Source organism: Giraffa tippelskirchi, chromosome 1 (genome assembly GCF_054371585.1).
Source record: "Giraffa tippelskirchi isolate mGirTip1 chromosome 1, T2T-mGirTip1v1.2.pri, whole genome shotgun sequence".
Classification (NCBI taxonomy): domain Eukaryota; kingdom Metazoa; phylum Chordata; class Mammalia; order Artiodactyla; family Giraffidae; genus Giraffa; species Giraffa tippelskirchi.
Genome location: NC_137275.1, coordinates 66,886,308 through 66,909,579, shown reverse-complemented (window position 1 = coordinate 66,909,579; position 23,272 = coordinate 66,886,308).

The following is a 23,272-nucleotide window of genomic DNA, read 5'->3' as shown; positions in this document are numbered from 1 at the left end:
TTCAAGAGCCAGACATGTGGGGCTGTGTGAGGAGTGGGCCCAGAGGGTGCACCTGGTCAAGAGGAAGCAGCTGACTTTTTCAGAAGTCAAGAAATGCACTGCAAGAATATTCTGCAAGTCAAAACCATCTACGGGCAGCATTCATCCTGAGACTCCCCACCCCCCTCACCACCCCTACCCTGTCCTCAGGCCTTACAAACTACAAGACTGTTACTCTGAGATTTCCACGATCCCATCCAAATCGTGGCTAACAACTCCAATGAAGAGAGCTGGTAATGTCCACAAAGCAACTCTTTAAAACCGTAATGACCTAGCAGGACTTTGTCACAGGAGTTTAGAGAATGGATGTCCTCAACTCTGCTGCGGAATGCAGTGCTCTTTGCGCTCTTTCATTTGCTTGGGCGTGTTTCCCAGCCGTGTGTCCTTCAGCAGGGTTTCTAAATGGGTTAACAACACCTTCCCTCAAAGTGCTTGGTCAGGATATTTGTCGCTTTTTCACAGCCATGGAAAATGCACACAGGGATTGAAAGGCCCAGTTCATGCAACATTGCTCAAAGGATTTGAGGATTCCATTACTGCACAAATCCTTTAATTAAAGCCAGTTCCTCCAGGCCCCTGTTGCCCGGGCCCAATCCATAGTGTCCCGGGCGACCTTGGGAGAGTTGATTAATTGACGAGTTGGCAGTGCAACCATTCCTTCAAAGATCCCCAGATATATCTGCTAAAACAAAAGTGCCCCCGGACACCGTATGGGCCTGCGTTTGCAGTGGCTCTTAAAATTATCTGCAACTTCTCCCCCGTGTGACTAATGTCTGCTGCCTTCTACTCAGTGGCTGTTTCGACCCTTCCTCTCTGAGGCAAAGAACTCTTCAGAGAGGAGATATTTTTGGAAACTCAAGAGGGCGTTTTTGCAATTTGGCAATAAGAAGTAACATTCTCCACTGGGCCCAAGTTGCAGTTGATATCAAAGGAGCCAGATTTTTGAAAAATCTCTGTGCCTTGGCTTTTCAGGGATTCAGCACTAAACAATTATATCTGGAAGCATCAACATCTAGATTCTGCTTATCAGAAGAGTGAATTGAAGGGAACCTGGATAACAGCAAAGTCAGGCAGGAACATTCTTCCAAGGCAACTCTTAAGGGTGACTCTAAATGTTTCTTCTGGATAGCTCTGGGTATTCTCCCTTTGTCTTTGTCAGCATGCTATGTATCAGGCTCTAGGAAAACTGGGTGCTGACTCATCTGTTCAGAAATCTAAGAAACAAGAGAATTTAACCAAAGGCAAATTTCTAAAATTGTCTAAAGAGCAGTGAGTTCTGTGAAATTTGTCTGTCTGAGCACAAAGATGGTTCTGTGCACATGTATTTGAGGGAAGACCATTGGAAAAAGCTGTATAATAGAAGAAGAATTTGGAGTTTCTGAGGCAATTCTGGAGCAAAGAGGTAACAAGGTGAGAGCGGGAAAGAGGAAGGAAGAGGAGGCTGGAGGGAGGCAGAAGGCTGCGCAGTTGTGTTAGGGCTCCTCTCTGAACCACATCCTCCCATCTTCAGAGGATCCCACCAATCAGGTACTCTCCCCCCCTCCCCCTACTTTTTTTTCAGAACAAACAACTTTGTTGAGTATGGTTGATTTATAATATTGTGTTGGTTTCAGGTACATGGCAACGTGATTCAGTTATATACAAGTATATATATTCAGTTAAATATGCTGCGCTGTGCAGTGCTTAGTCACTCAGTAGTGTCCAGCTCTTTGCAACCCCATGGACTGTATGTAGCCCGCCAGGCTCCTCTGTCCATGGGGGTTCTCCAGATAAGAATACTGGAGTGGGTTGCCATGCCCTCCTCCAGGGGATCTTCCCAACCCAGGGATTGAACCCAAGTCTCCTGCATTGCAGATGGATTCTTTACCATCTGAGCCACTAGGGAAGCCCCCAGTTATATATATGTATATACAATTCATTTTTCAGGTTCTTTTCCATTATAGTTTATTACAGGATACTGAATTTAGTTCCCTGTGCCATACAGTAGGTCTTTGTTGTTTATCTATTTTATATATAATAGCGTGTATCTGTTAATCACAAACCCCTAATTTATCCCCCACCACTCTTCCCCAAGTGCTCTTTTAAAAGCCAAATACATTCCAGGGCCCCACATGACCCAGTCTCAAATTGATGTCATGGGCAAAGTAATATGTTATACTAGCCAAGATGAATACCTAATTCCAAGCTTTACTTGAATGCCTGTAATCTCATACAAGGAAATGGAGTTCGTAAACCTCATGAGAAAGACTATAGAGCTATAGAGCGATGCTGGAAGCATGGAGCTTGGGTCAGGCAGCCTGAGACTTTGAACTTGGTCCTGCCACTTACAGGCTGTGAGCTCTTTGCTGAATCATTTAACCTCTCTATGCTCTGCTGTGCCGTGCCATGTTAAGTTGCTTCAGTCATGTCCAACTCTGTGTGACCTTATGGACTGTAGCCTGCCACGCTCCTCTGTCCATGGGACTCTCTGGGCAAGAATACTGGAGTGGGTTGCTATGCCTTTCTCCAGGTGATCTTCCTGACCCAGGGATCAAACCGTGTCTCTTAAGTCTTCTGCGTTGGCAGGCGGGTTCTTTACCACTAGCACCACCGGGGAACCCAGTGCTTTAGGTCTCTCATCTGTAAAATGAAGATGATTGTAGTACCTACTAATGGATGGTGATGAGAGTGAAATGAATTAACCTTTGTCAAGCCCTCAGAACAGTACCTGACACATAGGAAAAGCTATGTCAATCTTGTAAATAAATAGTAAAAATAGTAAGTAAGTAACTACATGTTAGGATCCACTCTCTCTGATACTCAACTCAAAAGAATGTTTCTAATTTTCCTCCCTGTCATTTCTTTTTCATCACTTTCTTACTCTTTTACTCTCTCTCTTTGAGAAACAGCTCTGCCTTTCCTGATGCAATTCGCACTTCTGTTGCCTCATCTCTTCCCAACCCAAAGAGTACCCAGATCTGCCTGCAAGGGGCCTGGAAGGGGTTGGAAAGCATAAGACAGAAAAATGCAGAGCAAAACTTGTCAGAATTTGCCCCGTTAACCGAGGATAAGGGGATGGGGAAAGTGCCATGAATTTGTGTTCTCAGATAATATTTTCCTCTTATGTTTGATGTGAGTGACCACAGGGAGGGAACTGAGGAGGGTGCTGAGTTTCATTTCACATCAGGCAGCAGATGGGAGGCAGCATGAGAAGATCATGGAACCTGAAGGCGACCCCAAGTACCTAAGGTCACCCAGGAGTTCACAGAATCCTCGGCAACTTTTGACTTGCATAGGCTCTGGCCCTGCAGTAAGTGTGATCCAATTTCTTTAACATCTTGGGTAGGAAACATGAAGTACTATCAGTACATAGAAAAATGCAGAGTAGGTTTCTTATAAAGGGAGGTAAACATTTATCAGAACTCTTATAATAAGAGGAAGATGGATGGCTAGTGTTTAAGATCTTAATCTGTTGTACAGGAAGAAAAATTTATTAGGTTAAATAATAAATACATAAAATCTATTTGTTGTATATAAGATGGTTTGCATATATTCATACATATATGACTACCTATATTCATTTTTACACATAATGAACCATATGCTTGTGGAAATGAATATATTCAGTAAGTAGAATGTAAAGGAATATGTTTGGTTAGTTAGATATGTGAGCAATATGGTGAAAATGTGTAAGACTCTACAATCTGGCAACCACAAGATGAAGTGAGTTCAGGACCCAGCTGGAGACTGATCATGTGGGTTAGTGGTCTCAGCTAAGAATGAATGGTACCAGCTTCAATACTCGTTGTCCTGGTAATCACGTTCCTCTGCTCGCCCTAGTGACATTATAATGAGCAAAATCACATGCAAATAAGGTAAATGGAAAGGGTGGGAGAAGACAAGAAGCTGAGTGACTGGCCTAAGACATCGAGTTGTGAGTTTGGATATGGCTATTGGTACTTCCTCTGGCCTGAACAAATCCAAGGTGAAGAAACCAAGTACCTTGTCCATCCTATTTTTTGCCACAGCTAAGCTGAAGCATCCAGAGACCAGGGGCTGATGTGAGTTGTCTACAAATCTGAGTCTTGATTACTCTCCCTGCTGCAGCCTGTAACAAGGGACATAATACCCAGGGTGACAGGGCGGGGATTCAACTTATCTCTTATTTAAATTTCTATAGGAAACAGATGCTGTGAATGGTCTAGGAGATAGAATTATACACCAACTTTGTCATTCTCCTGCCTTCCCATTAAATGTGCTCCCTGGGGGAAGAGGTAAGTTCTTTTCCCGCCTGTGAGTAGAAACTTAGGCTTATCCTATTAGCTCACAAGTCATTCTTAAATAGTAAAACATTCAATTTCTATCATAAACACAATATCAATTTTAGTCATCTTAAATGCTCAGCCCCCCTGAGGGTAATGATGTCTTTCATTTTTTTCAGGTAAGGAAATTGAAGTTTGGAGAGAATAATTGATTGAAAAGAGGTCCCAATGGTAGAAAGTGGGGAAGTCGGGATTCAAACCCATGACCCATGTCTGCTTCACTGAAGACTATACTTCCCACCGGAGAAGGCAATGGCACCCCACTCCAGTACTCTTGCCTGGAAAATCCCATGGACGGAGGAGCCTGGTAGGCTACAGTCCATGGGGTCTCGAAGAGTCGGACATGACTAAGCGACTTCACTTTCACTTTTCACTTTCATACATTGGAGAAGGAAATGGCAACCCACTCCAGTGTTCTTGCCTGGAGAATCCCAGGGACGGGGGAGCCTGGTGGGCTGCCGTCTATGGGGTCGCACAGAGTTGGACACGACTGAAGCGACTTAGCAGCAGCAGCAGCATACTTCCCACCCTCCACCGAGTCCATCAAAGAGACCTCCACTCTCTCCTTTCTCTCAAACTTGTTTTGTCTACCCTTGGAGCAAGTGATGAGTGAAGGGTTGAAAGCCATTTGCATCCTAACTTCTTAGCGCGTCCTGACTCTTAGAGGCAGAACTCTGAGAGTAGCATTTACCATTCTGTTCCAGTAGGAAAAGAAGTATATTATTCATAAGCAGATTTCTTGACCTGTGGTCCATGAAAGATCTCCTGGTGGAAAGATAAGTCTCTTCTCTTAGATTTTCTTTTACACTTTGTAAATTATCTTTGTGAAAAGACTGTATTTACAGTAAATGTAAACATATTTTTGATGTGTGGTTTCATTACAAACAAATGTTTCATGGGAAGGTATTACTTGATAATAGACATACTAGCCATTACCCTGACTTCCTGTTGGCGAGAGGAGCATCCACTGATAGAAATGGACCACAACATACCCATCACTGTGAGTGTGCACTCTACCTTTCCTGTGTTAGGCCCAGCTTAATTGGAAAATATCAAGAAAAAGAAGTGATGCCCATATTTACATATATTCTTTGTTTTGATTTTTTTTTATCAGTGAGCATGATAAGGACTCCCACCACCACTCCCCTCAAAATGCTGCAGTGCCCCTAGTGTGGCAAAATTATGTCTGTCCATCTTGAAAATACACTGGACAAGGCAAACATTTTTCATGAGAAGGCTTGATTTTAAAAGGCAGAAACCATGTTTAAACTTGTATTGTCTCAGGACAAAATTCTTTTGTCAAAACATCTTCCACATTTTTTTATTCATACCTTTCAAATGAAATAAGCCATGTATAGTTAGCGAGATTTGAGCAAGTCCTTACTGTGTGGATTTGACCTAGTTTATTTGGGACTTGGAGCAGATAAAGAAAACTGAAGCATACCTCTGTCAAATAGCAACCTGACTTTGGAATTGTTGAGATTTCTTTTAATACAGTGATTTGAAAGTCCCTTGGACTGCAAGGAGATCAAACCAGTCAATCCTAAAGGAAATCAACCCTGAATATTCTTTGGACAGACTGATGCTGAAGCTCCAATACTTTGGCCACCTAATGTGAAGAACTGACTCACTGGAAAGGAGCCTGATGCTGGGAAAGATTGAAGGCAAAAGGAGAAGAGGGTGGCAGAGGATGAGACGATTAGATAGCCTTATCAACTCAATGGACATGAGATGGAGCAAACTCTGGGAGATAGTGGAGGACAGGGAATCCTGGCATGCTGAAGTCCATGGGGTTGCAAAGAGTCACACATGATTTAGTGACTGACCAAAAAAACCTATGAAGATGTGTTGTTTGGAACTGCTGCAGCCATTTTATGACCACGAGGAGGAGGCCAAAAGAATTGTAGAGAAGTTGACCCAGAATTCTGATCTTGTTGAGCTGCTAAACTATCGCTGGAACTCCCTATCTTTGGATTACCTTGTTAAAAAAACATACATTCCTAGGATCTAAATAACTTTAGCTAAATATTTTGTTACTTGCCCTCTAATATTAGGATCTGTGTTTCAAACCTTGTCTTGGAGAATGCTGTTGTTCCTTGGTATAAGTCTTCTCTCAAATGGCAAAAAGCTTTAGGGGCTCTGATTCTTTTGTGAGTTAACATTTAATATTTTCCATAGGAAAAACCAACTGGTTGGGTATTGATATGTCATGTACAGATCATGTCAAATTGTATATTACAATTTCAATTTCATCTATTTCAAGATGAATATTATGTTTTTAAAACTGAAATTTACCTTTGAGAAGATGTAAGATTGACTTTTGTTTTATTGTTCTTATTTTTCTTCCTGGAATGAATCACTGATTTTTGAATAATCAAATAAAAGTGAGAGAAATGATTTTTTTAAAGATTGAACATAGATTAAGTAAATACATTTCTAATGCAATTAGTTTCTTGCATGTAATTTTTTCCCACTTATGTTTCAAGAGTATTTTTCCCTGGGAAGGGATCCTATACCTTTTATCAGATCCTCATGAGTCTGGAACAGAAAAAATATTTATCTCTAGTTGGTATGATAGGATAGACCATATTCAAAGCCTCAACTTTTGCTAGATTTCTGCCTACTTTTTATTATGAATGGGCATTGGCTTGGTCCAAATCCTACACAATGGTCCATTCCTACACCTCCAGTCCATGCCATGGTAGCATGGTACATCCCTACACTATTGATCTCAAGGGTAGCTACATGATTTGCTTTAGTTAATGAAATGTGAGTAGAATTAATATGTATCACTTCCAGGCAGAAACTGTAAGAGCCAGCACACAATTCATCATATTCCCTTTTATCCCTCTGTGATCTTGGAATCATGTAACAAAATGGTACATCTGCCAAGGTTCTATCGGGTTGTGAGTGGCTCTGATTAGTAGAGCTCCCTCATCAACCCATGATGGACATGGGGCATGAGTGAGAAATTTGAACTCAGTTGTTGTCAGCCGCTAAGGTTTTCAGGTTGTTATTGCAGCACAACCTAACCTATCCTGATGGATCTAATGTCCATTTCAATCCTTCCTGCTTTATCCATCCATACCTCTGACCTCAAACACATGCAACTTGGAACCAGGGAAAGGAAGGAATTTCATTTACATAGTGGTTTCTAAGTGCCCAGGATAATGTAGGGTCTTATTCCCAAAGTCACCTTATTTCAACTGCACAAATAGCCCAATGATACAGGAAGGGCTCCTAGTTCAGCACAGGTTTCAGGAGATCAAGGCTCGGAGGTTAAGCGCCCAGTGCTGGGAGCCTCAGTCTCTACTCCAAAGCTCTCACTCTTTCCATTGCAGCAACTGTCTCTCACTGCAAGGCTGGTTAAGGTCATTCTGGGAGAGATGTTTTTGGATCTTAAAAAAAAAAAATAACCTTTACTAATGACCTGGTAATTGTTTTTATAGCTTCCCGATGAAGTGTGAAGTGTTCTAAGAGACAACACAGGACAATTTCCTTTGATGGTGAAGTTCTCCAAAGAATGATTGCCTCAATCTGGGCTCCTGGTCCTCTGACTTCAGAGTGATATTGAACGGACCCTGAGTTGCAGGCCTAGAAAACTTGCTGAGGTTGGCAGGAAGGTTGGCTCATACTTATCTATATTTTAAAGCAGAAATCCTGTCTTTCTTTTTCAAAAATGACCACATAATAGCATATGAACAAATAATAAATAGCTGGCCTTTGTCGAGCACTTACACTGTGCTATGACTGGGCTCAGCAGTTCAAGTCCCCACCCCCTCCAACCTAAGCCCAGCATGGTGCCTGGCACAAGGCAGGGCTCCATAAACATCTCTGTAACGAATGAATCACCTACAACAAACATTTGTTAGACCTGCTGCTTTGAGCTCTGCTCAAATGCAATGAAATACATTCTGTTGAAATACTTGTGCTGTGCTGTGCTAAGATGCTTCAGTCATGTCTGACCCTTTGCAACCCTATGGACCGTAGATTGCCAAGCATTTCTGTCCAAGGGATTCTCCAGGCAAGAATGCTGGAGTGGGTTGCCATGCCCTCCTCTAGGGAATCTTCCCGACCCAGGGATTGAGCCCATGTCTCTTATGTCTCCTGAATTGAGAGGCAGGTTCTTTACCACTGGTACCACCTGGGAACTTGAACTCTGCCCAAATGCAGTGAAAATTTATTGAGACGGGGAAAATGTTAGTGTTCAGACAACTCAGTCAATTGAATTTGCATGCAGAAAACCTTCTGAAATTCCAAGACAGTGAGAAGATTAATTTTAATTGAAAATATTAATGATATCAGCTAATATTAGAGTTAAGTCAAATTTATGATCTAGGAGAGTTGCCTTTTACTTGTTTTGGTACAAATAATTGGACTCCCTCTGTCCAGAGGGACATTACTTCCCTGTAGGATAGATAATGTGTTATGTCTACTAGGACTCTTCATGGTTTACTTACAAAGCCCCTCCCGAGAGTTGCCTCATTTTACTCTCACAGTTTCCCTCTGCGGGAGGCAGGGCTGATGTGTTTATTATGAGTCGCAGCTCAGGAAGTTTGGAGACATCCAGGGAACTGCCCGAGAGCTGCACACTCATCCAGGGCAGAGAAGGCTGGAACCGGAGACACGAGCTCTAAGGGAGGCCAGCTGTGAGCGTGAAGTGTTTTTCATCACACTGGGGGATCTTCCTCCTTCTCGGCTTCTGATAGGTCCTGGGATGAAGGCGCTAAGCAGGTGATGGGTTGTCGCACCTTTTGCGTTGTTGTTGTGCCTTTATAAATGCATGTGTTGCTAATCTATGGTTTATTCCAGGCTTGCTGCTTGGTTAGCTATGATGTTCCCTGTAGTGTGTGCTATGCTTAGTTGCTCAGTTGTGTCCAACTCTTTGTGACCCCATGGACTGCAGCCTGCCAGGCTTCTCTGTCCCTGGGAATTCTCTAGACAAAAATATTGGAGTGGGTTGCCATGCCCTTATCCAAGGGATCTTCCCAACCCAGGAATCAAACCCAGGTCTCCCATATCACAGGCAGATTCTTTACTGACTAGTCACCAGGGAAGCCCATTCCCTGTAGTAAGAGATAACATACCTGTGATGGTTGACATGTCAACTTGGCTGAGCTACGGTGCCCAGTTGTTTGGTCAAACACCAGTCTACATGTTGCTGTAAAAAAATATTTTTTAAAGATGTGATTAACATTGAAATCAATTGAGTTGAAGTAAAGCAGATTACCCTTTGTAATGGAGGTGGACCTCAGCCAGTCAGTCCAAGCCCTTAAGAAAAAAAGGCTGAGATCTCTGAAGATGAAGATATTCTGCCTCCTGACTATCTTTGGACTCCAGACTGTAACGTTCACTCCTGCAGGAATTTCCAGCCTGACAGCCAGCCCTGCACATTTTGGACTCGCCAGCCCCCACAATTACGTGAGCCAATTCCTTAAAATTCACTCGCCTCTCTTTATTCTGTATACATACGTATTTACATCCTGTTCGTTCTGTTTTTCTGAAGAACCCTGACTAATACAATACCTTATGCCTTTCTGGTAGATGATGACAACGAGGCTAGCTCCCACTTCTGACTGCCTCCTCTGTGCCTTTCTTGAGCCATCTCATGTAACCTTCATGACAGCTCAACATGGGCAGTGTTACTCCCTCATGATACCAATGAAGAAATCAAAGTGAGTCGAAATAACTCACTCAAGGTCAAAAAGCTGGAGAGTGACAGAGTATGAAGCCAGGTTTCCAGTCCCTAGCACTCAGAAAAATGGGAAATAGCAGCCATTTGTCAAATATTATTTGAGTAGTGTTAGTTACTCAGTTGTGTCCAAATATTTGTGACCCTGTGGACTCTATCCTGCCAAGCTCCTCTGTCCATAGAATTTTCCAGGCAAGAGTACTGGAGTGGGTTGCCATTCCCTTCTCCAGGGAATCTTGCCAATCCAGGGATCGAACACGGGTCTCCTGCATTGCAGGCAGATTCTTTACCATCTGAACTACCTGGGAAGCCCATTATTTGTGTAGATGTAGTATAATACCTTGAACTAAAAGAAGGAGGAAACCTTTCTGATGATTTGCTGTGTTTCCAAATTCATTATAGAGAGGATGCAAAAATCTGTCACCTGGCAACCTCAAGAACCAAGTTGCATTTGTGTGACAGAAGACAAAAGCCTATGCCTTTCAGGTTGGTTCTGGGTTTGGAGATGTTTGGGACTTGAGGTGTTACAGGAGGGGAGATCAGTGATAAATGATTCTGAAGTCTGTGGTTTCTCTTTGCATGCAACACAACTCCCAGGAGCATAAGGTAATGTTCCAGAAAGATAAAAAAAAATGTCTGAGATGGCTGCCACCTGTCCCAGTGGAGTATGTACACCCTCAGTGACATTTATTTTGCCTGTTACATGTACACAAATATGTAAAACCAGCTCAGGAAAACCAGCTCTTTATCTTTCTCTGGGAAACTCCATGTAAGCTTTGGAAGTTTAAAAAAAAAAAAAAGGCAGGGAGGGATCCGCTTTCTCATGAGCTTATTTTTAGCTCCTCTCTCCTTTGCAGAATGGCTAACGCCAACTCAAACTATTTCTGAAAAGAGTTGCTGGGGACAAAGTGGAGCCGTGAGTAGGCCTCCTCGAACTGGGTCTCTGAAGCAGGTGAGATGCAAGATAGAGCAATCGCTTTGCAGCCACCTTTGACGTAAGTGCTGGAGATTTCTTCAATTAGCTTAATCCTTTCCTCCTGACATGCACTTTATAGAAAAGCAAATGGCATCATTATCGGCCCCCCTCCCCGTCCCCGGCCTCTCTAATCCCTGTCTGCGCGCCCCCGACACATGCCTTTCTGCCTGCGCTGCCTGCATCTCAGAGCCCTGTGTCACGATGAGGCAGGCTGTGTGTGACAGATTGCTAAATCTGGCCTCCTCCAGGCAGGGGACTCGGCGCTCAAGTGGCACCTGCTGCTCCAGCCTTCCCTGGGGCTGAGGCAGGCCCAGAAAGTTCTGGAGGGCTACGTTGTGACTGAGGAAGGCCAGCCCTCCACTGCTGGTAGAGCCCACCATCGGGAGCTTGTCTTGTTTAGGATTTAAATCTGGGGCCCTGCCCAGGAGAAGCCTAGGGAAATGTCTTGCCCCAGATGCCATGGCAAGTATCAACCATCTTTCGATGACCAAGGAGGATTGCCTGGTCCTGTCCTCCTTCTAAACACAACTGGGCCCTGTCTGTGTATGCCCATTTGTTCATCTATTTGCCTATTATTTTTACCCCTCACACATTTCCATTTCTGTTTTTTTTTTTCTGAGGCCACTGCTTTGGATGTGAAAACTGCTCTTAGTTAAACTTCAGCCCTGTCTCCAACCACCTGTGTAACTTTTGAGCCTTTTTTTGAGCCTCTGTTTCCTTATCAGTCAATTGGAGAGTAATGCTTTCTTTTTTCTTTTGAGAGACGTTTAGTGAGGAGTGAGAAAAATAATGAAAGCACTGCACCTCGTGTACAGGGGGTACTTAATAAACGTGATTTATTAATGAAACTATAACACATTTACATTACTGTTACTACTATTAGTGTATACTTCTCTAGTGATTTAGTTCGTTGAAAATGTCAAGGGAATTTCATATAACATCGCTTCAACTGCTAGAAAGTAGATATTATATCCCTCAGTTTTTTTTCAGATGAAATTTGATATACTTGAGATCACTGAGGACAGAGGTTGGCAAACTATGGCTAGTGGACCAAATCAGCTCATTGTCTGTTTTTGTAAATAAAGTTTCACTGGGAGACATGGTTATGTCCTCAGTTATGTATGGTTTGTGGCACTTTTGTGTCACAAAGGCAAGGTTGATAGGTTCAGGCTTGCAAAGCCTAAACGATTTCCTATCTGTCCTTTTACCAAAAAATTTGGCTGACCTCTGACAGGTTGTAATTGGTGGAACCAGGACTGAAATGATATACATGTCTACCAAAGCTTAAACCCAGGGCTATGCTGGGAACATGTTCTCTAAATGGAAAGTAAAAAGGTGGCAGCAAGTGGAAAAAAACTGCAGATTTGTGTGTGTTTTTAATTAACCTAAACCATTTCTTTGCATTCCTTAGGCAGGATTCACCATGTACACAGCAGTGTCCTAGACCAAGACCTTAAGGAGGTTCCAAATTTAGACCCCAGGGCAATCCCTTGAATTAGAGCCCACCTGGCAAGCTCATGGCAGAGACAGCATGGGGTCTGGAGCTTTTGATTCTGGAGGAACTTCTAACAAGGTCTTGTTCTCACTGTCCATGTGAACATTTCCTGTTACTTATTGCTGCTGCTGCTGCTAAGTCGCTTCAGTTGTGTCCGACTCTGTGTGACCCCATAGACGGAAGCCCACCAGGCTCCGCTGTCCCTGGGATTCTCCAGGCATGAACACTGGAGTGGGTTGCCATTTTCTTCTCCAATGCATGAAAGTGAAAAGTGAAAGTGAAGTCGCTCAGTCATATCCGACTCTTTGCGACCCCATGGACTGCAGCCTACCAGGCTCCTCCGTCCATGGGATTTTCCAGGCAAGAGTACTGGAGTGGGGTGTCATTGCCTTCTCCGTACTTATTATATGCTCTTTAACCCCTAATTTCTCTTTTCCCTATCCCAGCCCCAGCCTGCACCGAGTAGCACTCTCAGAGGCTGACAGTATAGACGGGGCTGTTGAGGGGTTCTGTGCTGTGATCCCACAGGCAGGAAATCCAGCCACCCCACTCCCCACCCCCCAACACATATTTCCCAAGAGCCTGCTCCGTGCTGAGCCCAGTCCTGGGTGCTGGGGAGACACCAGTGCATGATGAGTCCTGGTGCCGGCCCTCAAGGAGCAGAGCGGAGGAAGGGGATCAGAAAGTTGAAGAAATAATGCTAGAATAGGGTAAATTATCTGGGGAGGGTAGGCATTCAGTAGGTCGCGAGTGCCAATTTGAGAGGGAAGCCAGGAGAAGTGGCAAGAGATGAAGTGTGGAAAGAAAAGACTCTGAGGAGTTTGGATGACTTCTTGGGGGCAGGGAGGAGTCCTTGGGGGTTCAAAGCAGGGGGTGCCCTCAGGCCTGCCCTTCCTACCTGCAGGTCTACCACCTGTACCCCACTGCTCTCACCCCAGTCTCTGCCCCACTCCACTCCATCCACAAATCCCTCCCTCAGGCCTGGTGACGTGTGCACTGCTCATGGCTCTGCCTTCAGGAGAATGGAGCCAGGGAAGGCTCCTGTGCACACCTGGAAGGGACTCACAGTGGAGCATCAGGAATACAGGGTCCTGGGTGTCTGGACTACAGTCTAGAATTACGTATGCACAGCACCCAGGGCATCTCTGCACACAGAGGGTGACAGGACAAGAAATACAGGATTCTAATTAAAGTTGGTGCCTCTCTGAGGAAGTGAGCTCCGAAAGGTGGCTATGGGTCAGCCAGTAAAAGACGGTGAGGAAGGAGGTGAAGGTCAGAGGAGAGGAGCAGGGAACAGCATTCCAAACAGAAGGGCTGCTGGGAGGAAGACACCGTGAAGTCTGCCCATGTTCTCCCTGGCAGGAGTGACAGAAGAGGGTGGCAGGTAGCAAAGTTAGGCTGCAACCCAGCTGTGTAGGGCATTAGTGTACAACTCTGTGTGTATGTGTGTTATGTGCGTGCACGTGTATGCACACATACATGGGGGAAGGGCAGATAGGAGATCCCTTTCCAAGTGCTACACATAAGGTTGCACATCTCCCCAGCAAGTCAAGGGGCTTTCAACCTTCATACTCACCCCCTCTTTCCTGTGTGAGGATGTAAATGTACAGAAAATAATTCAATCTTGATGAGTTGAAGATAAAAAATAATAGTGACACACATACATGTGCGCAAAGAAAATTGAAGAAGAACTGCAAACTTCTTTTCATCCCACATAGTGAAAATAATTTGGTCTCTGACCCAATGGGGCATCTGAAATGCAGGCAAAAGCAACATAACTTAGATGCCAATCATGCTGTTTTTAATGAGTTCTTCAGACATTTACATTCAAGGCTGAGATAGCCCCAGAGGACTCCTGTGTCAGCTATCTATAGTTGGAACATTGTGGATATTCTCTTTGCACAAAACAGGGCCCACTTCCAAAGAGATATTATGTTTTCCCCATCAATAAAGCTTGATTTTTATGGGCGTTTAAAATCACACTACCAAGACCCACTGGTAGGTGTTGAACAGGCTCCAGGATGGGAGCCTGCCAGTGTTCATCATCTTCATGAGCTCAAATGCCCTAAAATATTGCCCTTGAGGATCTTCCCAGAAAGACCAGCCTTGCCAATTCTTCAATACACTTGAAATAAGAAAGATTCTTCTGAAGAGTGCAAAGCATTTTGGAAAGAGCGGTACCCTTCCCTCAGGAGATGCTGGCTGACCCTCCTTCATTTTAGTCTGCCTCATTCAGTAGCAACTTCTACTTCATCTCCTTGCTGTCAATCCTCTTGATTTCCCTTTTACCATTAACACTGTTTTTAATGTGGGTATGGTACAAGGCCTAAAATTAAGGTTTCATATTATAGGCTGCCTCGACATTGATAAAATCAGGAGGTCCTCAAATGGCCTAACCCCAAGGTGCTGCAGTCCACGGGATTACAAAGAATCGGATATGACGGAGAGATTGAAAAATAACAACAGTCAAAGTTCCTGCTCTGCTCCTGGAGACCAGGTCTGTTAGCCCTGTTAAACAGACCAGGTGTAGTTCTTGTTTTTCTCTCAGTTCCTTGCTGGCCCAAAGATTTATTCAAACAAGCTTACTGTATCCTCCCTCCTGAACCAGGGGCACTTCGCCCTTTTGATACTACAAAGCCTGCTGCCCACAGCCCCTGGAGGTTCACTCTGTTCCCTAGTATAACCCCCTCATGCCCCTGCCTGGGGCAGCTGTTTATGATTGGAATTGTTGCACATTCTGAATTAATGGGATGTAACTAGAAAGCTTTTCTTTTTGAATTTAATTTATTTATTTGTCTATGCTGGATCTTTGTTAGTACACTAGGGCTTTCTCTAGTTGCTGAGAGTGGGATCTACTCTCTACTTGTGGCGGCTTCCCTTGTTGCGGAGCACAGGCTCTAGGCATGCAGGCTTCAGTAGTTGTGGTGCATGGACTTAGTTGCTCCATGATGTGTGGGAACTTCCCAGACCAGGGATTGAACCCATATCCCCTGCATTGACAGGTAGATTCTTAACCACTGGACTACCAGGAAAGTCCCTAGAAAGCTTTTCTATTGTCCATCTGCTCAGTGCTCCTTGACACTGAGGGGATTCATCTAGATTGTTTTGTGGACATCATCCTTAAAATTCCTTAGAAAATATTTTTATGTTAAAAATAATATAGCTCCACTATAAAAAAAATAGAAAACTCATGCAAGTATTCAGATGAAATTAAAAATCATCCATAACTTTATGCATCTAGAGTGGTGACTAACACTTTTCCTTTTAGGTTTTTCTCTGTACATTTTAAAATATAGTTTATATCTTATGTATATATGTTATTTTTATCCTCATTTTAAAGTTAGTATTATATCATAAACATTTACATATGCTATTAATGATTTCTGTAAACATTTTTTAATGGCTACATAATAATCTACATATTTTTCCTAATGATTTTCTGAAAACTATTTTTCAGTTATAATAGTTATCTATTATTTATATAGTTATATATTATCTATATAGTTATCTAATAGTTAACTATTATCTTTAATAGTTATCTATTATCTATAATAATAGTTATCTATTATTATATAATTTGTCATATCATTTGTTATAAGTAATACTGGGATAGCAAATGAACACATCTGATGCCCAGCTCCATAGATCTGGGTCTCTTACCAAAAATAACAGTATCTTTTATCATGTGATATCACTTATACGTGAAATCTAAAAATAAGGTAAAAATCAACTTATTTACAAAACAGAAATAGAGTCACAGATGTAGAAAACAAACATAGTTACTATGGGGCCAGAGACAGAGGGATAAATTGGGAGTTTGGGATTTACATATACACACTACTATATAAAATAGTTAACTAATAAGGACCTAACATATAGCACAGGGAACTCTACTCAATACACTGTAATGGAATATATGGGAAGAGAATCTAAAAAAGAGTGGATATATGTATGTGTGTAACTGATTCACTTTGCTGTACACCTGAAACTAACACAACATTGTAAATCAACTATGAAAGTCAGAGTGTTAGTCACTCAGTTGTCTCTGACTCTTTGCGACCCCACGGACTGTAGCCCACCAGGCTCCTCTGTCCATGGAATTCTCCAGGCAAGAATACTGGAGAGGGTTGCCATTCCCTTTTGCAGGGTATAATCCACTAGAAAATTTTTAAAAAGAGATAATAGTTTCTTTGATGAGTTTCACAGTGAAAGGTCATGGTTATCTCATGTGGGCAAGGCAACTACTACAAGTATTACAGGATTGCTGCTGCTCAGTCGCTTCAGTCGTGTCCGACTCTGTGCGACCCCGTAGACGGCAGCCCACCAGGCTCCGCAGTCCCTGGGATTCTCCAGGCAAGAACACTGGAGTGGGTTGCCGTTTCCTTCTCCAGTGCATGAAAGGGAAAAGTGAAAGTGAAGTCGCTCAGTTGTGTCTGACTCTTAGCGACCCCATGGACTGCAGCCTACCAGGCTCCTCCGTCCATGGGATTTTCCAGGCAAGAGTACTGGAGTGGGGTGCCATTGCCTTCTCCGGTATTACAGGATAGGGTTTGATAAACTGTATCCTCTAGGCCCAGTCCTACCAGCTTATTTTTGTAAATAAAGTCTTATTGGTCTCAGCCATGCTCTTTACAACCATATTGTCTATGGCTGCTTTCATGCCGCAAGGGCAAAGTTGAGTCATTTAGACTTGCAAACCCTAAAATATTTACTACTGACTCTTTGCATAAAAAGTTGGCTAATTCCTGATACTAGAATGCCAGGGACCTCAGGCTTTCTCACTGAAAACCCTACAACCCTAAACCATGCATTTTAAAATGTCTTCCTTTAAACTGTGATATTGAAAACAAATATAGAGGAAGTTAGCCTGTAATAACAAAACAGCCAAAATCCAATAAACCTTCAAATGTAGCCTTCATGGGTGTACCCAATTCCACTCCTTCCATCCGCCTGTCCTCTATTTTAGAATTTTAGCTAGACCCAGGCAAAGATTGATAAAACCGAACAGAAACTCAGACAGAATAAGATATGAACAGAAACTTGATCATAATAAATATGCCACCAAAAATTGGTGGAGAAGAAAAGTATTGCTCTACATATGGTGTTGGCATATGGTGTGAGGTAGGAATCTGATTCATATCATATACAAAAATGAACTTCAGATTAATACCTAACTGTGAAAGGTTCTGGAGGCTCAGATTGTAAAGAATCTGGCCGACTCTGGCATACTCTTACGTGAACATGCATGAGGATCTTGATCTCAGCACTGTTAGTGGTCGTGAATACCAGAGGCAACTCTTAAATGTGAAACTGTGTACAAATGAATATACTCTATTGTATATATGCAACTGTAAGGTACAATGTCTGATACTGTTGTTGTTCAGTTGCTAAGTCATGTACAACTCTTTGTGACCCCATGAACTGCAGCATGCCAGGCTTCCCTGTCCTTACCACATATAGCAATCCGGATAACACTCTTGACTATTAGTATTGAGTGAATAGATAAGCAATAAATTTTAACACAATACTCTCTAGTAAGTTCAAAACACAAACACACAGAAAACAGCACTACGTATTTTTTTAAACTTTTTATTCTGTATTGGAGTGTAGCCGATTAACAATGTTTGGATAGTTTCAGGTGAACAGCAGAAGGACTCAACCATACACAGACAGGTTTCCATTCTCCCCCAAACTCTCCTCCCATCTAGGCTGCCACATAACATTGAGGAGAGTTCCCTGTGCTGTATAGGAGGTCCTTGTGGGTTATCCACTTTAAATACAGCCATGTGTACCTGTCCATCCCAAACTCCCTAACTATCCTTTCCCCCCATCCTTCCCTCTGGCAACCATAACTTCATTCTCTTAAGTCTGTGAGTCTGTTTCTGTTTTGTAAGTTAAGTTTGTTTCTATCAGGTCTTTTTAGATTCCACATATAAGGGATGTCATAAGATGTTTCTGCTTCTTTGACTTACCACTGTGTATTTTATAAGGTACCTGCATCTTGAGAATGAGCATACAAACAGACAATGGACAAACCATGTATAAAAATAGAACTCTAACCCACCACCTACAGCAACCTGTCCAGGAAACCAATAGTTAACTCAATAACTAGCCTAGGAAGCCAGCCTGCTGTAAGTCATTCTTGTAGGAAGTCAGACTGTTAACCAACCCAGGAAGTTAAATAATAACTTCTGTATCAGTTGACCTCAAATGGCCAGGACTAGGAGCTTTCCAGGTGGTGCAGTGGTAAAGAATCTGCCTGCCAATGAAGTAAGTGCTGGAGATGTGGGTTTGATCCCTGGGTTGGGAATATCCTCTGGAGGAGAAAATGCAACCCATCCCAGTGTTCTTGCCTGGAGAATTCCATGGACAGAAGAGCCTGGCCGGCTATAGTCCATAGGGTTACAAAGAGTCAGACACGACTGAGGGACTGAGCTTGTATGTACGGCCAGGACCTGATTAATAATTCACAGCTTGTCTAATATTTGCCCCCACTTTCATCTTCAAAAACCAATCAGAGAATGTTAAATAGGAACCACTAACCAATCACATAGGCTACCTCTCTTCTAGTTAGCTGGCCTCCAACTTAACATGCCAACAGCTTCTCCAATCAGGGCATTCTGGAAGCCTTCTCTTTTTTCCTACTATAAAACTTTCCCACTCCTCTGGCTGCCTTTGAGTCCCTGCCAGGATGCAAGTGACAGTGGCTGACTTCGCTATAGCAAACTTGGAGTAAATTGCCTCTGCTTATTCTCATTTAGTTGGTCTTCATTTACTTCTATGATCTGCAGAGCTCTGGTGGGCACATTTATTTGTGTGGTACCCCTTTGTAGGGCGGGGATGAATTGGAGGGGAAACCAGGGCCTTGCATGGGCCCATGTAGACTCTGTGCCACAAACTGAGGAAGTGATTAACTTAACTCTTGGGGGTCCATGAAAAGTAATAGAAAAAAATTTAAAAATCAGTTCATTTTCATTTCTTTCTGCATTGTGCCTTTCTTTTCTGCTTTTGCTCCTTTCCAGGCTTCCCTCTGCTTGAGCTTGGGGGCTAATATCCAGATCATTCTTTAACTAAGTGGAGGTGCTCAAGGCATAAAAGGAAGCTGCCCTCATCTGCCTTCTGGGGACCAGTGTAGCAGAGGTTCAGATGATCCGTTAAGGTCCCCACCAAATCTGAACTTCTCTAGGAAACTCTCCAGGATGGCACAGGCAGAGGGAGTCCTGAATCTAGATTTTCTGCCTACAGCTGGGTTTTTATCTCTGTTCGTGCATAGTTTAAAGCTGGTGACCTCCTTCTTATACTCAGTGCTGGAGATGAAAGGAGAAAATAGCCACAATGATTTCATCTCACTCTTTTTCATTGAAAATTACTTTTCAGAACTATTAAATCTTCTGTGAAGGTTATAACAGAGGACTCAGGTTCAGTTTCATCCATTTATTAAGATATAGGCTATCAAGCCCCAATAGAAAAAAATAAACAAACAACTAGCAGTTGCCGTGGATTTATGTACAGTTTGTCGAATCAATCAATCTGTAAACATTATGCAAATGTGTGTAAATCCAAACCTAGCCCAGACTTTACGTATGCATTGTTATGTAAACGATCAATCTTGTTAATGCAAATATTAATATAAACCTGACATTAAACACAAGTTTACACAGCCTTGCTAGTTGAAGGCAGCTTAATTTATATTGAAATGTAAATAGCAGTAGTGCTCTGTTTGGGGCTTTAGAAAACAGGCTGACTAAAGCTCATTGGGTCGTGTGTCCCCACCGGGGTCCCCAGATCCACTCCAGGAACCCCTTCATTCACTGTATCTCATGAGGAACTGGGGGAGGGTTTGGACAACAGCTCGTCTGTGCCTACTGGAGTCCTTGTTGTTGAAGCCCTGCAGGACACCACTGTTAGGACCAGAGGGCCTTAGTCTCTGAACCAACAGTTCAGGGAGAGTCATTCACAAAACTTTCCACTCCCACTTTCGTTGAGAGTTTGAAGGTGAGCTGTTATGTCAGTAGGACTTGCCATTAGGTTGTTTGTGGGCAGCTCGGTGAGGGCAGCACTCAGTTCACTCTATCCCACCCCCTCCTTCTTCTTGCCCTTCTAATCTGTTTTAAATGTCACCTCTTTGGACGGGCCTTCCTTGACCATCTATTCTCAGTAGGGGCCCTCCTCCACTGTCCTCTAGCACAGCACCTGTACATCATAGTCATAATGCTTTTCTCAATTTGTGAGGATGTATTTATTTACTTGTGTGTTTACTGTTGTGCATCTTCCCTACCTATGAACTTCCTGGGATCAGAGTGACATCTGTTTTGTTCATCCCTTCAAACTCGGTGCCAGGCACATTAGATACACATAGACAAATTTTGTTAGGGACTTCCTTGGTGGTCCAGTGGCTAAGGCTCCACACTCCTAATGCAGGGGACCCGAGTTTGATCCCTGGTCAGGGAACTAGATCCCACATACTGCAACTAAGAGTTCACATGCTACAACTAAGACCCAATGCAGTCAAATAAATATTATTATTATTTAGGCTGTGTTGTGTGATATGTGAGATCTTAGTTCCCCAACTTGGGATCAAACCTAGAGCCCCTGCATTGTGAGCACAGAGTCTTAACCACTGGACTACCAGGGAGTCCCTAAATATTAGAATAAGATAAAATTAACTAAAAACTGACATTAAAAAAAAAAAGATTTTGTTGGATGGATGAATGGCTGGATGGAAAGGGGGATGGATGGACACACACTTGGGAAACTTGCTGCTTAGAGCAAAGTTCTGTCTTTCCATAAGCAGTCTTGAGAAATTGCCCAGTTCTGTCTTTTCTTTAGGACCTGGGTTCTGCTCCGAATATATTGATAATCTTCCAGGCCTCACTTGTCCCAAGGCTTTCTGCCAGAATTGAGTTCTATTCTCTGAGCTCTTGCCATAGCATGATAATAATAACAGTAGAAGGAGGAATAGCTGTCATCTATTCAGCACTTAGTAGGTCCAGTTTTTGTTCTAGGAGCTTTACATGCACACATCGTCTCACCCAAACTTTGATGTTCAGAGTACATTTTTCAAAAGATCAAGCCTTTAACAAGAAGTCCAGGGTAAAAGGGCTTGGATGAGGAGAGAGTGCAGTGCACAGTTCAGAGTCCAGATTTGAAGTCAGTGAAATGTGAGTTCTAATCCTGACTATACTAGCTATGGATCTTAGAAAAGATCTTTACGCTGAGCCTCCATTTCCTGAGCAGTAGATCAGGGAAGTACATATTTGTTTTCCAGGGTTGTTGTGACAATTTAATGAAATTGAGAGTATAGCATAAGAATTTAGTCAATATTAGTGTTTATTTACAGCTATTACACAAAAGTTCAGATCTAGAGGCTGGGGCTGGCTTTATTCTCTTCAATCTCCTTGTCTTCTTTGTCCTCTTCAAATCCTTGACTGCTTTTGTCTCTCTTGGATCATGCTGTGTTCCTTGTAGTAGAGAATTTATATGGGATGAACCTTTAGGTGCATCCACTGAGATCAACCACCCCAGGGTGAGACTGACGACCCAGGACACTGCAGGCAAAAGACAGAGGCACTAAACATGACTAGAGCCCTTATAAACACGGTCCTAACCCCAATAGCGCCCCCCAAAAAGGGAATAGAACTAGACCTCAAAAGTCACAGCTAGTTGGTCACAGCTTCCAGCCAAAGCACATCTATTACTGGCATACCTATTTATGTCTCACTGCCCTGCAAAGTGGGGCCTGTGTCTTACTCATCTTTGTAATTCAGCAGCCAATGCAGTGTTGGAACTTGGTGAGCACCCAATCAGTTTGTTGAATGAATATTCTCTTTCCAACCTCTCCCACCCAGATTGGTTGGAGTTCTATTTGGGGGTGTTTATTGGTAGGAGGTACTTTTAAGTTTGACTTTGTTCTTCATTTGGGTGGGAATTGGAGTGCATTGGGAAGAAGACCACACAAATATTCTTCTACACTCTCTAAGTCTCTAGGTGATGCCTGCCTGAGAATCACCTCTTTACATGGAGGCTCAATTTTGACCAAATGAAACTCAACTCCCATCACTCAACTACCAATTATTAGTAGCAGCTTCATTTGGAGCAGAGAGTGGGTAGCCATTTCCTTCTCCAGGGGATCTTCCAGACCCAGGAATCTAACCCAGATCTCCTGCATTGTAGGTAGACTCTTTACTGTCTGAGCCACCAGGGAGACCCAAAATCTTCCAGCAAGAACAAAAATACCAGCAGAATGAGACAATTTCTGTTGTTTGAAGCTGAAGCAAGAAAAACTGAAATGGAGTGAAAAGGTGGGGCTGAACTATTTTTCTTATACATTATGAATAATAACACCTTTTATTTGAACAAGGCGTTGAAACTGATCAAATGCCTCTTTATCTCATTCATTGCTCACCACCCTTTGGGGCGTATTATTCAGCAATTTGCAGATGACAAAACTGCTCAGAGACAGTCCACAAAAGCAACTGCACCCTCCAGTGATCAGCTTACCAGAATCCTTTCATGAAAAATCTTGGTTCCTTGATGTCTCCCTGGGAGTATCTCAAAGTTAATATAAGACTTCATGGCGGTCAGCTAAATGACTCCTAGCTGAGCAATTGTAATTGTTCTGACCCTTATAGGCTCACAAACCCTGTTTTGAAGACAGGAGATGTTCACCAAGATGGGATTCTCCCAAAAGAGTTCTTTAGAAAGAGTGCCGGAACCTTGGCTTTCCACCTCGACAGTCCCCAGAGACAAACTGAAAGGACCTCGCTTAA